The 18,051-nt window shown below is 36.2% G+C and overlaps 1 protein-coding gene across 21 annotated transcripts in view; it reads right to left on the reverse strand.

Annotated features, from left to right (window-relative positions):
- Positions 1-18,051, reverse strand: part of SATB2 (SATB homeobox 2) — a 225,522-nt gene that overhangs the window by 201,926 nt on the left and 5,545 nt on the right. For 5 of the 21 annotated variants that reach the window (XM_086897150.1, XM_086897161.1, XM_086897159.1 and 2 more), the window contains 4 exons: positions 13,333-13,437; positions 13,092-13,179; positions 12,445-12,539; positions 6,959-7,125 (listed from right to left, as the gene is read on the reverse strand). The gene's annotated coding sequence lies outside the window, so the exon portion shown is untranslated. Of the gene's footprint in view, positions 1-6,533; positions 6,613-6,958; positions 7,126-11,097; positions 11,358-12,444; positions 12,540-13,058; positions 13,180-13,332; positions 13,438-18,051 lie in introns of all 21 variants that reach the window. The other 16 variants (XM_086897165.1, XM_086897153.1, XM_086897158.1 and 13 more) reach the window with 9 other exon arrangements.

Below are 18,051 nucleotides of genomic sequence, written 5' to 3' on the forward strand. Positions count from 1 at the left end.
AAGCCTTGCAAGGAGGCCCTTCAAAAGGCAAAACACAGTGCCTTTCCCTACCTGTTTTCTCAGGTGGGGCAAGGGGGGGAGGGGGGCATGTGATACTCTCTTGGTTACAATTTGAGATTTGTACAAGTTATCCTTCCTCTTAAAGACATCATCAAAAAAAACCACATCTTTCTCAATCCTTTGCCCAGTTGACATGACTGATCAGCAAAGGCCCATACCTGGAAATATTTGAGCCAGAAACCACAAAGCCACTCGTCAAGCTCCCAAGATTCAAAATGGGGAAGAAAAAAAAAAGTAATTTCTGCCTGGTTCAGGAAAAGAGCAAAGTGCAATCATTTTTCCACAGCCAAAAAGGGGTCCACAGACATGCCAAGATACATAAGCCATTATCAGTCACTAAGGAAATCGGAGGCACTTCCATCTGACCCATTCCAGAAATAGATGTAGGTCAGAGATATGACAAGAAAGCCTCTTCCCCAGACAGGCTCTTGCTTGAAAGGGAAAAAAATTTCTAAATCAAAATCCAAAATGAAGCACTTTCTATTTTCCAGAAGACAGGTTATATGACTAACAAAGAGTAGCTTATCAGAAAACAAGGTTAAAGCTTTCTTATCTATAAAGATACAATCTCTCAACCAAAAACCTATGGAATAAGAAATTGAACAACCCATTCATGTTTTGAAAAGCATCATAGGCAACTGCTAATCAGAACTGAATACAAATTACTGAAATCAACCTAATATTGTTTTCCTACCACACAAGATTGCAAAGGTTCTCTATTCAACTCATTTTCTAACAAAGGTCATCACTAGTCACCTTATGAATACAAAGAGAAGCAGCTGTTTTCTCAATTCCAGTTTGGAATTTGTCTTGCCAGTAAGGCAAGAACCCTAAAAGGTTTTCTTTCAGTTCTCAGCCTTGACAGAAATTTCTTGAATGGCCTTTAAGAAAAGTTCTAATTATAACTGGGAATTAATTATAACTAGAAATTTTCTCATTGAATGAATTTTCATTGGAGAATACGATTCATAAAAACAATTTCTTCAAATATATTGTACATTCAACAAAGTTCAGCTGTAACACTGGCAACTCTCCTGCCAGCTTACCTGGCAAGAATGGGATCTTCAGAATCAGTTTTGCCAAAAGAATCTGTTTATGCAAAGAGATTTCCCAAGCTGTCTCACAGGAGTTGGGGACAGCTGTCTGCTCTACTTCAGTAACAAGAAAAAAACAAATTGTATTTTCAGGGCTTTCAAGAATATTAATTTTCTAAAATTCCTGTTCTGTGAAAAGCTTTATAATTTCTTTACCCCCCTCCGAAGCAGCATGACTTCCTGCACCTTCCTGAAATTCTTGGGGATTTTTCCCAAGGTCAAAAGGTCTGAATTCCCACTAACTTGCCTTTTGGTCCCTTTGGGCCATACTCAGTTGTAGCTTGTGTCCCATTCATACCACAGTGACTGTCCACATAACACAGGGCTCCATGCCTCCAAGAACAAGGGTGCATGACTTGGTATAGGTATCTTGGTATAGGAGATGCCTTGAAATAAGGAAGCCTTTTTCCCCCTTGGTCACTGCAGCAGAAATACTGAATACAGACATTATCACTCTCCTGTCTCCCTCCCTCAGTCTCTCAGATGATTTTAAAACACTCCAGGAGAGAAGTTATCTTTAATTCTGTGCTAATTTTTAGCCTCTGGGAAAAGTTACAGTAAGTAAAGGTCTAAGCAAAGACTTGTTAGTAAATTGTTCCCAAGTTCATAATTGTTAGGACCAACAGTAAAGGGGGGAAAAAAGGCCTGTCAATTATTATTTTTAATTAGAAATACAGTTTAGAAGTATTGCCAAATGGAGCCATATTGAGGGACAATGTTAAAAGTACAGGAACAGGTCTCCAGTTGTTAGAGATCTTTGGTAATCATTGGCCCTGCTCTGAGCTGTCCAACAATCTAAGCAGACAGAAAGAATCCAAACCATGTGCGAATTAAAAAGGTGCTATATTTTAGCATATTTAAGGCAAGGAACACAAGAAATTAAGAATTTCTGAATCTATGCTCTAATAAGCCAGAAAAATGAGAAAAAATATGAAATACTGGCTTGTTATTTAAAATCACAAACAGAATTAAGACTTAAGAAAGGAAAACCATAGAACTCTGGTTTAATTGCTATGGCAACTTGCACAGTTTTACAGAGTGGTTCTAGCAGTTCTCTCATCTAGCAAAAATGTGCTGAACAATAAAATTTAAAGAGTAATTTTCATTTCAATATATTGTATCAACTTATTTAAGAGTAGTATAATATGTAATGTGAATTAATATTACATCCACATCATACTGAAGCACTTGAAGCTATTAATTTTGGGACACTGGACTGGGGAGAGGACATTTCAAGTTACAGATTCAATCTATGTCTGGTTTGATCTCATCCTACTTGAATTCATCAAGCCCTCAATTAAAATTAGCAGGGTTTCCTTACTCCCACTACTCATAACAATGCCATTCCAAAGCCTCACTCTAATAGTAGTTTGTAGCCTTCTGCAAAGTACCTGACAGAACTTATTTCATATTGTCCTTTTGCTCTTTACCAACATTTTCTGCCAGTTGAAGTAACTTATCCCCTTCAGTATTTATTCCATTACTAGCTTCTCCATATAGAAAGCTATCACACTTTGCTATGCTAAACAAGTCAATAATAATTTGCAAGAAAATAAATACACACACATATAAAAATATATATACAGTACTTATACAGAAAAAATGTAGCAAATATAAGTGTATATTCACACACGTACATAATTATGAAGGAATGGGATTGGGTCAAATCAGATTAATAATTTAAAAAGTAATTAATTAATAAAAATATTAATTTTCAAATACAAGAAAATGCAGTTTTATAGACTGTTTTCATTGCCTGGGTTGAGATAAAAGTCAATCAATTGGAATGAAATGGCACATAGCCATAAAATGAGATGCTTATATGTATAACTGTCATAGGAATAATTCAAACATGTTGTGGACAGGCAATTATGTTCAGTAGTAACTGGAACTCAAAGTACTTTGTGAAAATGTGACTGCTGTAAAAGTTGAAATCTGGTTCACGTCCTGAAAATTAAGGATCTTTTCTTTGTACCCCTGCCCATTGCAATGGAGCAACAAATTCTCATAGTCACAGAACAGCCACAAATGTTAAGACTCAGGTTGTTCAGTATTGTGTAACAGAAGTCCAAGATTTAATTATAAATTTGCCCTTTTACATTAAGAGCATCACTTAACACTAAGTGGATTCTTCTCAACATGAGAAATGGGAAACAAGATTCTATCTTCTCAGTCTATGACAGTTATTTCTTTTCAGACTCCCACATACTTTCTTACTCACCTACATTTGAAACTAAAGACTGAATTTTCATTATTTTCCAGTCACCTGTGAAAAACTCGGTGGTCTTTAACTGTTTTGCCTCCAAACACGCTAGTTTTCTCTTGCAAAAATGTGCAGAGCACAGCAATTCAAATAAATGCAAATCTTAGTTTTCTACAATGTCATTTTAACCTTGCATTCTGTTTTTCTCTGTGCAATGTAACATTTTATTTAATCTGTGCAATTCAGCTCACTTTCCAAACTTACTCTAGGTTGCAACTGGACTGACTTGCAAGAGTGTTTCAGACACATTTAAAGATGAGTCTTACTGCATTGTCACCCATAGAAAGCACAATGAGCAGTTGATATTAGCATGAAAGTAGTCAACATTTTCCAACCAATCACAGTGAAAATGAACAATGGAGCTATTCCCATAACTAACAGGTATCCAATTCAGTGGTCTCCAGTGAACTAGACAGTTTTGTCATTGGATTGGTGTTACATCAGTTTAAATTACTTAGAAGGATATTGCAAAAACATGGCCAATGAAAGTACAGTGCACAGTTCTTGTAGTGTAACACGTATGTTTGTTTGCAACCCGCCCTCAGCAAATACAAAGAAAATACTAGAACTTTCATTTGCTTTTATGCTTTTGAGGTCAAGAAAAATTTAATTTTGCTAGTGAAGAGTAATTAGATTATTAAGGTGACAGAGTGTAACATGTCTTCAATGGGCTCTGACATGCTATATCAAAATGAAATAGTTGCAGCATTAAACTGAGCTGTCATTTATTATATGCATTTACTGAAAACTTGAGATGATTTATCTGTCTCCTTAAGAGCAACATGAATACTGTTTTATCATCATACCATCTTCTTAAAAGGTTGTTGATTACTCAAATGGCTCAAATTGGTCATACCACTGTTTTCACATTATGAAAGCAACCCCTCATTCATGCTACAAGCTCTAATTTTTCCAGCTCCTTTTATACCAGAATCAGACAGTTCACTCTTTCTAAAGATAGCAAATCAGTTCAGAGAGAACTACATGCATAAACAGTTGGTTAGAAATAGAGCAAGGGAGAGAGAAATTTATTGGAATGATCAGATGGTTGGAATGAGAGTATAATTACCTCTGAGCAGCACCATTGCTTCTTGTCATCTTAAGCAGTTTGTGGAATTAAAAAGTTACTTTGCAAGCTGAAGATGTTTTTAGTACTTTGAGAAGCCACAAAAGCCTTGTTCAAACAAATGTAACAGATTAACAGCATGGTTATATATGACATATATATATATATATATATATATCCATATATACATACGAAGGATATTTATTCTTTGGAAGAATGAATGTCCTTCTGGCAGTAATTGTTTGTAATTAGAAAACCTGTCTATCTGATAATAGTTATCTGATCTTGGACACAATTATACAAAGCCAATGTCCAGGTTTCAGCACACAACTGGGGATTCTAATTTATATACTTAGACTGATTAACTGGCAGGAATCCCATCAGCCCCATTGCCAAGGTTACCTCAGTGAAATCTACTTCATCATGAGTGGTTCACTGTGTTCCATCCAAAACTCAAATTATATCAGCATCTTCTTAGTCAGAAACCAAACATTAAAAATTGAAAAGCTCTCAGGTCTACAATTGAAATGGCCACCTTATTTAAAGTGTCATGGGCTTTGAACCCTCAATGACTGCAAAATGTGCACGATCTGAAAAATAACACTAATGCAAACCTAATGTTGCCCTTGCATAGTTCCTTGAGGAATTCAATGTGAAATAGTCCAAGAATAAAGAAACCTACATTTAAATTTCATTAAAAATTAAGCATCATAACAGAACCAACAGCAAAACAGCATTAACTAAAGGCAGCATTTCTGAGCATATGATGAAGTAATAGTCTTCACTGAAGGAGGTACACTTGAATATTTGTGTGCATACCCGTATGTTTTATATTTATACATAAACATAGACCCAAAAGTTCTACTTATATTACACCATGCATTTCATTATATTGCAGATTTCAAAGAATGCAGCCTTGCTGCTGGGCAAGTGTTGAGAGGCTACATCATGTTTTATTTTTCCATTGCCTCAGATAAGTATATATTTACTACTGGTAGTCACTAACATATATCCTATATGCAGCATGGTTGTCCGTTTCAATTCACAGAAACTCTTTCAATGCTTTTGAAGGTGTGGTAACGTTAAAAAAAAATAACAGAAAATATTTAATGTGACCACTTTACTGCACAACATTGAAGTTGTTAGGAGCAAACTTTATATTTACTTCTAATACACACAAGTTGCACAAAGCCATAAGGTCTATTTTTCATTTTAGCAAATAGACCCACCCCTCAAACATAGAACACAAAACCATTTTAACCTGATACTGAGAAAAAAGCAAGGAAAGCTTTTGGGTTTTTTTCTTTCAAACTGAAGGCTTAACAACTTTGGATCCCTCTGGAAATCCTTGTGGATTTTAAATTTGGTGTTTGAGACAAAAAGCCTAGATTTTTTGGGAAACAGGAAGGAATCGGTCCACTGTGCCTAATACAAGTAGGAGAGGCTTTCCCTAAAAGCAGGAAGTCTGATTTCCACATGCTGCAGGCTTCCACCTTTTGCCAGCAGGTGGCAAGGAAACAGGGAAAGGCAGGATTGCTAAACCCGTGCGACTCTCACACGAGGAGCCAGCTGCCGCCTTCTGATGTAACGAAGGGAAAGGCAGCTCCGTAAATTCTGAGACCCCACAATAATGCCATTTTCTAGATTTACTAAATGCTGAGAAGCTGAAAGTAATTACAGTTGCACATAGCTCTACAAACCAATTTATAAAGTGACTGACAAAGCAAGCAAGGGTTTCGAACTGCAGTCTGCATTGTGATTGAAGTTGGGTTCCACTCATCTTCCCACACACCCACTTAAGTGCTCAGTGCTACTCAGCTCCAGAAAAGACACAACGAGTGAGCAAAATGAGGAGCAAACCCTAATTTTTAGGATCTGAATGAATTTTAACATATTCAAAAATATTTCAAATTCTGTCCCAATATTCATTTGCAAATTCATAAATGAGGAGACGAAGTCAATTCAATTATAGAAGTAGAACAAGGACAGGTAAATAAAAACACAGGTGACAAAACAGTAGCCAAAGTTCAAGTTAAAGGAAAAAAATTACCACAGAATCCTTGCTGAACTTGTCTAAATGGTTACTCCTAGAATGTGGAATTTTACATGAAACCTACGTCCATGGGCTCCTATTTTAAGTAAAACATAAGACAGGAATAATTGTCATTGTAAAGGAGGGTATCTATTCAAAAAGAAAAACAAAACAAAACCTCTCTTGCTACTGAAAACTTTAATAATTTGGGGGAATTTTTCAACAAAAAATTCTGAAATATGAAGTTTTTGGTCTAGGGGCTATCTCCCCACCTATTCTTCCACTTCGCAAAACCACAGTGTACTCTACCAAAAGACTAACTCCAAAATCCCTGCTAGCAGCATTGTTCTGTAAGGCACAACTAACCAAGGTCACAAACCCAAAAAAACCCTTTACAAAAAGTAAATTATATTGGGTTTCAGATGCTTTTGTACAGATCTTACCTGCAAATAGAATGGAAGAACAAAGAGAGGGCAAATTGATGCACCTCCCTCCAAATGGATGCTAAAGAGCTACTTGCAGTATCTTATTCTGTACTGAATAAGTCGGGCAGCACAGTAAGAAACAACACTTTGAGTAGCGACCCAGGTCTGATCTCACTGCACAAAACCTGTAAAGCAGAAAGCATTCAAGTTGTACTACTGTAACACTGGAAACAGCTCTACAACGCCATTATGCATAACAATGTGCAATGTGTGGATGAGACTTAAATATCTACAAAAGAAATAAAGATTCAGCAGAGAAAATCTGAAGGACCTTTAACCTGAATAACAATAAAAGGAATGCCTATACACAAAATTCGTTATAACAAGCCTCTTACTTCAAATCAGTATTAAAATAAGATGTTTAAGCTGGGCATATATTCTTTTTACATTTCTTCCTCTCAGAAAAACTTACAATTCTTGCAGTTCAAGTTAGATGCATTACCGTCACAGGCCGTAATATTCAAAGTAACCAGCATATAGAATACAAACATGACTGGCATTCCTCTTGTTCCTTAAACCCTTGATTTCTTCCATAATGCTCAAGCACTGTTTACAGTGCAGTGTGGTAAACAATTTGCTGCAACAACAGCAAATAGAGCTATGTTTAATTCAGACATTGTCATTACACTTCCTTTAACTTCTGCAAAACTGCTCCAACTCTTGGTCTAATCCACATGAAATATTCTAATGATTTCATGAAGTACAGGGCTATTCCCAGAGCTGTTCATCTCTTTGTTCCTTACTCCACAAACCTCAAAATTAGTAATCAGAGTATTAGGTGGAATTGCAAAATTAGGTGCATCTAATCCTATGCTGATAAGATACAAATAAGAAACAAAAAAACATTTCCTGAAGGAGAAGTATGCCATATAATACAGAATACACAGTGATCCTTCCTACCACAGTTTTCTGCTTTAAGCCATGTTAGCCCTGCAAGTACTACTACAAATAGAGTTCAATATTAAAATAAATTAAAATTTCAAGCAAAATCAAATACAAAAATGAGTGTTTGCTTTCATCCACATATGGAAGAAAATAAGTTTTCAGCAATTTGCCATGCTCTCAGACAACAAAGAGCCACAGCAATTGCTTGTATGACCAGATCTCATTGGAAAGGTCATCATGAGACGGAGACTTGGAACTCTTTCTTATGTGGACATACATGTCAGAATGCATACATCTGTTTGAATAAAATTGAAACATTAGTCTAATTAGGTTTTTAAACATTTACTAAATAGTGCAAAATGCTTTCTGCAAGACACGTAAAAATTTAGGCCTGTAGTTACGGCTTCTGCAGAATACGGTGTATGCATTTTGGTACTTCTTCCTTATTTATCCTACTGATATCAAATTGAAAGCTGTATATAAATTTAGATTTTCTTTTTTTAAGTCAGTTAGTTGCATTGTTATAAATTTTACTGACATTTTCTTTATGAAGTCAGTGAAACAGTAATGACTTTCAGTGACACGCAGAACGGTGATTTGCACTGCTCATCCTGCAGTGGTCTACAAAAGCACAAGCAATGTTAGATCCAGCTGAAGTCAGGAGGAACTGAGGACATTCCTTACCTTTCATATCTGAGCTTGGTATTATCAGACAGCTCTCCAGTGGCAGATATGAAGATACACAAGGCATATATGTAACAGACTACACAACAGCAAGCTTTATACCATATGGCACAACAGTAATATTTTCACCTTAAACCAATACTAAGCTGAAAGGTTCAGATAAAATTATTACAACCCACCATGTTCCATGGACAGAAAATGGTTTAGGACAGAAAAACAAATTGTTTGCATAAAAATGCACTGCAGCACTAGAGCATACTTTAATGTGGAGACAAGTGAACATCTGTTTTACTTTTCACCCACCAAATTTGACACAGACTGTCAATCACGGCCATTGCTTATAGATACTTAGTAATTTCAATTGTCAGCAAGTGATTAACAAGGGATTTTATCAGTATGAGGAATTATTTACAGATAATTTAAGAACCAAACATTTATTGAGGGAACTTTAATCAAAATAAATGAAAGTCATTCAGTCTGAGAAAGGAAATACATTGAGTGACCTAAACACCCAATCAAAAATATCAGCTCAGAATCTGAGTTGCCAGATGCATACAACTGCCTATGTGCAAAATACCTGCCACAAACAAATGCCCACTGCTATTTGATTAACACTTCTGAATACTAAGCTATAGAAAGTAAATTGCTCACAACATGGCAAGACAGGGAACATCTAAATTCCTTTCCCCAAACTGCAGCTTTGCCATCTGTGTATCTTGATTATTATTCTTTTTAGTCTTATTCCAACAAAATTTGGGAGCTCCAAACCACTCAGTACAAATTTAATCGAGTCCTTTTCAGAGAAAGTGAAAGATGCTGTGATAAAACTTCTAAAGTTTGAGCCATACCATGCTGTAACAGGCAGAATAGTTCCTCCCACGGTTATAAAATCAGTTATAACTCAGTAAGTAAATGTTCTCAGTAAGAGGTCCCATAGCAGCTCAATCTCAACTGCTGCTGCCCCACACATTTCTCCATCCCAAGAAACATACTCAATTCTAATGGAGAAAACTAACCAACAAAAGAGGGACAATCTTGAGCAGAAGGAGGCCCTAACCACACAAAGGCCAGGAGCATTGTCAGGAAAGGGTAAAAAATGGAAATAAGAGCACAGGACTCTACCAGCTTTAACTTGTCTATTTCTAAGGAACCGCATCCTGCAGTAGAAACTGCAAAAATAGAAGCAATTTTTGGTCACTTGAATTCTGAAAATGCAGCTTTAAAGAAAACCACATAGGCCAGGGTAGTGGGAAAAGTACTGAAGCAGTTAACAGCATACACTTAGGGTGACTGTAACCACTTCCTTTGCTTTTCTTTGTATATTTGATTAAGCTACGGTATAAGAGGGTAAAATCCAGGCTCTACTTCCCTTACTGAGGAAGCAGAAAAGCTTAAGTGCTCAGGAGATCACAGCAACAAATTATGCTTCTGGTCAGGCTAGCTTTAGAGGGGATCAATAACCAATTAAGAGAGATCCATGCTCCAAGTATTAATTGAAAGATGACTGAAATTATTATGACCTGCAAACAAGACAACTTTTATGTATGAAATAAAGATTCAGCACTACCAGAAGGGATCAGCCCTTTAACAAATCGTATTATTAGAAATTTAGGAGTTGTACATCAAATTTAATAAACAAAAAGCTCCTCTGCTCTTCCCTCACACTTTAATTTCATTTCCTCTGAAAGCCCAGTTACCCTGCGTGTTACTTTTAGAATGTCTGACACAAAATGCATCCAGCCTTTGAAGTTAGGGTGATATAACTCTTGAGATCAGCTGAGTGGTAACAGCTATGAAAATACTTGAAGTCTCCGTGTAAGCTGTTCATATGAATTATGCTGCTTTTCACTCACTTCATCCCAAGTTGTCAAAAAGCACACATCAGCCTTTGTTCATCTGTGTTAGCTTGTTAACTATTAAACACATGGAGATGAAAACCATGAAGTACATGAAGCTGCATAATATTGTGCAAGGCAGTGCTCTTCTAAAAAGCATGATTCCACTAAGAGGTTTATTTGTCCTGAGAAGATTATATGTGCCTCAATGGATTTTGAATTCTGAAGTAAAACTTAGATTCCATAACTTAGATCCATTTTACAACTCTAGCTTTCCAATTTTTCAGATACTTGTTCACAGATTAGTTTTGGAGCAAACATATCACGCTATATGAGAAGTGCCTGAGTTACCAGACAATAGAGCAATATTTAGAAATCTGGCTCCTCAATTAATGCTAGTTAAGCACGCAAGATGACTCCTGAACTATAAAATTCTTGGTCTACAATTTTGTCATGAAACCCACATTTTTTGTGGCTTGTTCCACAGTGGCTATCCAAGTTTACAGTGGAAAATATGAGTAATGGCTACATTTAAACAAACGGACTTCAGGAAAAATACTTGTGTCAGATCTGACAAAACAAGAGCAAACTGCAAGCCAGAATCAGGTTACTAAACATGTCTCTTACTTTAGGCTTTATATGGTTCTTATTGCAAAAAACCAGACAAGTAAAAAAATAAAATTGAGTTAGTACCTGTGGAACAACAGAAGAATTGTTGTAGAAACAATACTGAAGCAGGAAACATTAACTGTTAAATGGTAAGGAATTGTAGTGCCCCACGTGAGGTACAGCATCACAAGATCAGTATGAGTGGGCTCAATGAATTCTGTGCCTGTGCTGTGGCGTGCATGAACCTTCCCAGACACCAAGGTATGTTGGGATGTTTGCTACATGGCTGTTACGAAGACTAGTTCCACTTGATGCTTGTCTGCTGAATGCTTGCTAAAAAGTAGCTGCAAAAAGGATTTGTTTAATATCAAAATAAACATAACAAGTACACAAAAGTAGGTTAAACATTCACAACCAAAAGAAACAGAAGTAATCAGTAGAAGGATTACTAAAAAGCAGAACAGGTACTCAGAGGAAAAGTCAGCAGAATTCCCAGCCATGCTGCAAATTGTGATATTGTACTACTGGAATTGGTACCTACAAATTCAATGAGTCTGAAGTTTGCTGTAGGTGAAAACATAGTAATCTTTAACAGTATTTCAATAGAAAATGTAATTTGGGTCATTGTATCCTTGCTCATACAGCATCCAGTTCACCTGACTAACTGTAATCCCTCTCTGGTTTAGAGGGCTATTAAACACAGGATTATTTATAACAGGTTTTTTTTTTCAGCAGAACACTCAAGAACATCTCCTGCAATGGGTAAATGACAGCAACACAGCATAGAGTCTCTAAAGCAAAACTATATTCTTGCATGCAATTCTAGGCAAATGAGATTCTTTTGAAATAATCTCAGGTCATATGGGGCCTACTTTCACAGATATTCATCCAGAATTCAAAGCTTAATTTTCAGACAGCAACTTGAATTTGCAGTGCAGCAGAGAATTCAGCACTGCTACATAAACTATAACTAACAAAGGTTCAAAAACATCTTCAAAAAGCATGGATTTAAGGCACAGACTGACAATCTTTCATCCCACAAAGTAAATCATCAACGGAGCTTATTTAAAGAAAGTGTAATACATGATCTCCTGATTTAGACACTTAGAAGAAATATTGAATTTCTTACAAATCTCTTATAAGAACTCTTCCTGGCCACAGACCCTAAGACAAGACAAGAAACCAATTATGATTAGTCAAGGCACTCTATTCCTGGTGAGAACAAAAAAATCCTTTTAATATACATATATTTCCATTTTGTTAACTTGCAGTGACGTCCATTTCCTCCTGAAGTATAAGCATCAATAAGAAATCCAAACATTTTCTTTCAGATTTAGCTTTCTACCTTTTTCATCTACCCCATTCCTCTTCCTCTCAGAAAAAAAAAAAAAAAAAGCAAACCAGAAAACTCTGAAGAAGTAGGTTACTTACAAGAAGAAAGCTCATTGTAGGAAAAATATATACCCAGTAATTCAGTTCTGTTGACTACCTCAGACACTGGTGAGAGCACCATTCTGTAGACTGATCTGGAAAGAATGATTAAAAAAGAGGGACACAGTCAGGAATTTAAATGCTCTTGACTACTGACACACTTTGCTAATCTATCTGGAGAAGGTCACTTAACTTCATTGTGTGAATTTCCAAAAGGATGTATTCATTTTATCCATCTTTAAATAAGATTTTCATATCAGATCTTCAAAGCCATTCCAAAAAGGACTACACTTTCATTTGTTACTAAAGCCAAGAGATTGTCAGATGGGGGCAGGTAAATTGTGATATTCTGTAGCAATATGTGACACCATTCCCTAATTAAACCATTGGAATAAAACACAGTAATTAACATGAAATCATTCTAGATTCACACTGTTCATTTGTGCTTCCACGAACACAGCAATTTAGGACTATTTATGTTCATACACTTCACAATTCAATACAGGAAAGCTTTCAATGCCAAGATTTAAAATCCATATGCTTAAGATACATGATTATACATATATGCATCTTATAAAGTGAGATGGAAATTGCCTTCCCTTTTGCAAAATTACCTAGTGCCTTTCATTAAGGCACACAAAGCTTACAGTCCTTCAGAGTGATTCCAACTAGTGCCATCCAAGCAGGCTTCTTTCCATGGTCAGGGGCCAGGTCTTCAAAGTACACCTCCGCTGACTGAGGACAGACACATGGGAGGTATTTTCAAGAACGTAGTATTAAAAATATTCAGTCTTCATGCAAAGTCAGCATATTAAAATTTTTTATGCCACACATTTGTTCAGTTTTCACACTATGGGCAAAAAGTCTTCCACAGGTCCTTCACACTACCTGTCCTGCTGCCTTGGATAGCACTTGCTATCTCCTCTTCGTGAAGCCAGTTCCTCAGCATCCATAGCCATATTGCACCTCATACATATGAGCTGGCTCAAATACCTGTAATCATTAGAAAAACAGATCTGTAAGAACAAAAATCCTCATCAGTTACACATTTTCTTGCATCTTTATTTAAAAAAAAATGAAGAGCAGTTCCTAGCTTTTCCAAACCTATCCTGTTGGCAACCCATCTGACTTTAAAAGTTTCCAGACTGACACTGCATCCACTTGCCCCATTAGTATTTATGTTCAGTTTTTATTACTTTCTCAAAGTTCCTTTTCTCCAGGTGACTTCTTAATAACAAATATTCAATATGTACATGCTTAATTTCTTTTACTTTGTTACTTTTTCTGTTCCTTTATTGCACTGTGCTAAAAATGAAGGTCTTTTGCATTTACAAAGGTCTTTATTGAAAACAGACAAGACATACTTCATTAGTCCCCTTTTATCCACCCACATCAGATTCATTGTCCATCTTACAAAGTAACACCTAAATAATAATTCCTGTTCCAAAGATGGGCCTCTTGGCTTTCCTGTTGAGTGTTCCGCATGAAAGAGCAAGAAAAATGAGCTGATTTCAGAAAGACTAAACTTTCCACTGCTCAAAAATGGAGCCTGAGAGACATCTACACAAATTTCTTTCAGCAGCAAGTAATGACTGGCATATACTTTTCTTCAGGCAAGAAAAATAAAATTGATGTATCAGTGTGTTTTAGAATGATCAAAACTGAATATCCATGTTCAAGAGTCTAGCTTAAAAACTTAGAAATACAATTAATTAACACTTCTCTCTCTAAGTCACCATTGCCTGTTGCTCAAGAAAAAGATGTTAAAGTTCAGTCTGCTGGACTCAACTTCACATTGCAGGAAAAAAAGCAATTATTCCTATGGCTTTGGGACAACAACACATTTAACAAAACTTTCCTAGCTGCACACAAAATGAAAACATCTTGCTTGTAACATTCCTTTTAGCAATAGCAAAAAAAGCATTTTAACAAGAGTCTCCAGATTATAATCAAGTTTCTAACTGAAAGAATAAATGCTGACTCCCATTTATATGAAAAGGGGGGTAATTCAACCAATTTTAAATGTTCTGCTGTTCACTGCAACTACATCAAATTCATATTCTTAGTTAAAGAGATAAAATAATTAAAATACTTTCAACTGTTTACAATATTAATCCAAAGCAAAATACCAGTACATTAGAAGACCAAATTTTAAAATGATAGAAAAAGTGAAGTTATATAGATCCAAAGCATACACTGAAGTTTTAATTTGTTCAATTGGTACAATTTGCATATACTTGGAACCTCAGGTGACAGCATTCCTGATTTGACACAAATCTATTGATAAAGGCCTGTGGTTCTGCATGGCATGTAATCCTTCCTAGGTTTAGCTGATATTACTTCTGTGCTGAGCAGTGGTTTGATCAGAGTCCTTGTTGGAGGTTCTCTAAGTATGCCCTGGCACTTAACTCTTACTAAACCCAATTCTATTATTATTTTATGAATGATATATGGCCAAGATCTACAACAGAACCTTTTGTGTAACTTTTCCAGAATATAAAGATTTTGTGTTTCTATTGCTTTGCAAAGAATAAATGTCTTTATATGAAATTCACTTATGCTGACATTCAGCACCTCCCACACCTTACAAAATGGAAGGAAAAATTTTTATGCTATTCTAGTGATCCATCATAGAATAATGCATCACAACAATCTTTTTTAATAACTGACCAGCAATACAAAGCCTGAATGACCTATGTACATTTTTTAAGTTTCAAAGCTTATCACTAGAAATGTGCCTAAAAATGCCAGGAGGAGAGTCCTATTGTGACAGACAAAAGTAATCCATGTTCCAAAGGGCTGATGATCAACTCATTTGTCAGTTCATGAAAAACATAAGATGTTATATTCCAGATTGACACAATTCTGATCTCTGCTCTAATGCTTGGCCTACTCACTCTTAATAAATCCCACAGAGAAACCCAAAAACAGTCTGCAAATAAATCAAATTATTTTAGTTCAGCATTCAGTACTAAAGTCCTACTAGTTTCCTTATGGATAAAGTAAACACAGAACTTCAGACTTTCCTGGAAATCCTGCCATTTAAAAATAGGGAAATAGGACAAACCCCCCCCACCACTGCAAACCATCCAGCTGGTAATCCTGATAGCTACAGACTACAGTTAACTGATAGTGATGTAAACTCCTTATGCCAGCTTGCTTAAGCACAGAAGCACAAATGCACATAATTAAGATCTGATGTTTGCTTTTTCCTCCAAACACAAATGCAGTATTTGTGTTTGAGCACTGGCAGTAACAACTGTGAACTATGCTATTAATGTCTGATTTAAAAATGCTTGTGGCAGAATCCTGTCTAGAGGAACAAAAATAAAATGTATTCAGACAAAGCAACAGTGAAAAGTGCATTAAGAAAATTAAAAACAGTGATTACAGAAGAAAATCATGTATTGTCCTCTCAGAAAGTTATTTATGTATAACATTTTTAAAATGGATCCAAACACTGCCATTCTCAATAAAAGCTAAATTTCTGAGAGGATATATTTTTAAAGTATATGCAAATCCTTGTTTTATTAAAAGGGAGAAATACAGTTCAGTACACTTCTTGCTTATTTTCCTCAATTTTTTGAGGAATTTTTCTAAATGTCTAAATTTTTGTATTTATTTATTTTTCTGGTTAAATAAATTGATACTAAACAGTCCAGGAATTTAGATGCATTTATGGCTTCATTTATTATCTCAGGTTTAAGAATTTATATCTTAAAATAATGCATTGCAGAACTGAGGCTTCATCAGTTCAACAAGGGACACAATGAAAACAGCTTAAAGAAGCATTTCATACCAAACTGGGGCATCCATTTACTAGACAGTCTCCCAGAATGATCTCTGGCTCTAAATCAGTATCTGAAGGTGCATCCTTTCAGTGAGGATGCATGGATTTCAGCTGTCTGTTGCAAGTGGCTGTAGCAGGACTATAGAAATTGTTCCCTTGCCTGTTCTATTGAAGTGTTCGGTAGTGATTGCTAATGCTGTATAAAATCAGTACTACAACTTAAGTCTTTTTTGTGAGATATGCACACAGAAATACTCTGGTGATTATTGTTCTGAATTTTTAAGGCCATACAAGGCTGAACACAACCAGAGTCTTTGGAAAACCATGATCCAGGTAGGCTGAAAAACATCCACCCTGTTATTGTCTCACTGTGTGGGTGTTTTTGGCAGCCACTTCTGCCAAAGCATCCTGCCAAAATTTGTCAATTCATGTGTCTTGGTTTGAAAGGACAGGTGTCTGCTAAGGAAGGCAGGAACCTCTCTTGAAATGGAAAAATGCAAATAAAACAGCCCCACCCTCCAATTATTATAATCTTAAAATCAAGGGTCTCTCAGGTAAAGATATGGGAATAGGAATAACAGTTCTTTAATAAGAAAATTTAAATAAAAATACAGTAGTACAAAAAACCCCACTAACAGAATACAACCTGACACCCTATTGTCAGGGTGTTGGTAGCAATCAGATTAATTGGTGACTGCAGTCCTCCTGGAGTGACAGGCATTGTTCTGTTGAAGCTATGATCCTGTAGCAGGGTGTAGTTTTCCTCCAAAGGTCCAGTGGTGGTATAGATGGGTCTGGTCTTCCTCTGGGAATCCAGTGGACAAAGGCTGACTGTGATGTTCCAAATCTCAGATTATATCCAGGTAGGAATGCTTGGCTCCACCCCCTGGGTGGAGCATCTCACACTGGGATGATTTTATAATCATCAGCCACGAAGTGAGACTCAATGACCCATTAAGAGAAGAGATTCCCCTTGAGGGAGGATGGGTCATGGAAGGGATGAAGAACCTGGTTTTAACAGCTGGCCTATTAACAGAAGATATTGTCATGGAATTATGAGGGATGGGTCATGGAAGAGACAAAGAACACTGCCCCACCTCATTTTAACAGATGGTAATAGAATACATACTCTTGGTTACATCTTGCATTGCAACCCAAGACATCATGTTGCTATCAGTCACATTGCTTCCACAGGTAGATTAAACAAAAACAAGTTTTCCCAAGGTGGCATCAAATAAATCTTGAAAAAGTTGGAAGGGACATCCTGAGACACCTAGACTAAGTCACCTTCTGATAGCAGGTTCACTTTGGGCAGATGGCTCAGGACATCTGAATATCTCCAAGTATGGAGACCTGGCTCAGTGTTTCATCACATTTACAGGAAATAAATATTTCATTATATGAAATATAGCTTCTTCTACACCAGATAAGTGGGAAATAAGACTCATCTTCTAATCACAGAAGTTCCTTTTGGGACAAGAGTTAAAAATTCTTTAGGAGCATAAAAAAATTTGATATGTTTTTAACATATCAAACGGAGCTTCTTTAATTAAAACAGATTGTTATGAGCATCATCTGGAGATGTACTTACCACTGCTACTTGACTACTTTTGTGCTCTAGAGGAAGTTAAAATTTGAGATTTCTAGTATTCAGCAACTAGCAAAAACTTCAAATCTCCATATTGCACGAGCATGTGCATAATTTTCTGCCTGCACTTAAAAACGAGCCTTTTGATAAAGCCAAGCAGATGCAGGTGCTTAAATACTTTTATTAATAATAATTTAAACTAGAGACACCTTCCTTACAGCCTTATATG

Source organism: Cyanistes caeruleus, chromosome 7 (genome assembly GCF_971803275.1).
Source record: "Cyanistes caeruleus chromosome 7, bCyaCae1.hap1.1, whole genome shotgun sequence".
NCBI lineage: Eukaryota > Metazoa > Chordata > Aves > Passeriformes > Paridae > Cyanistes > Cyanistes caeruleus.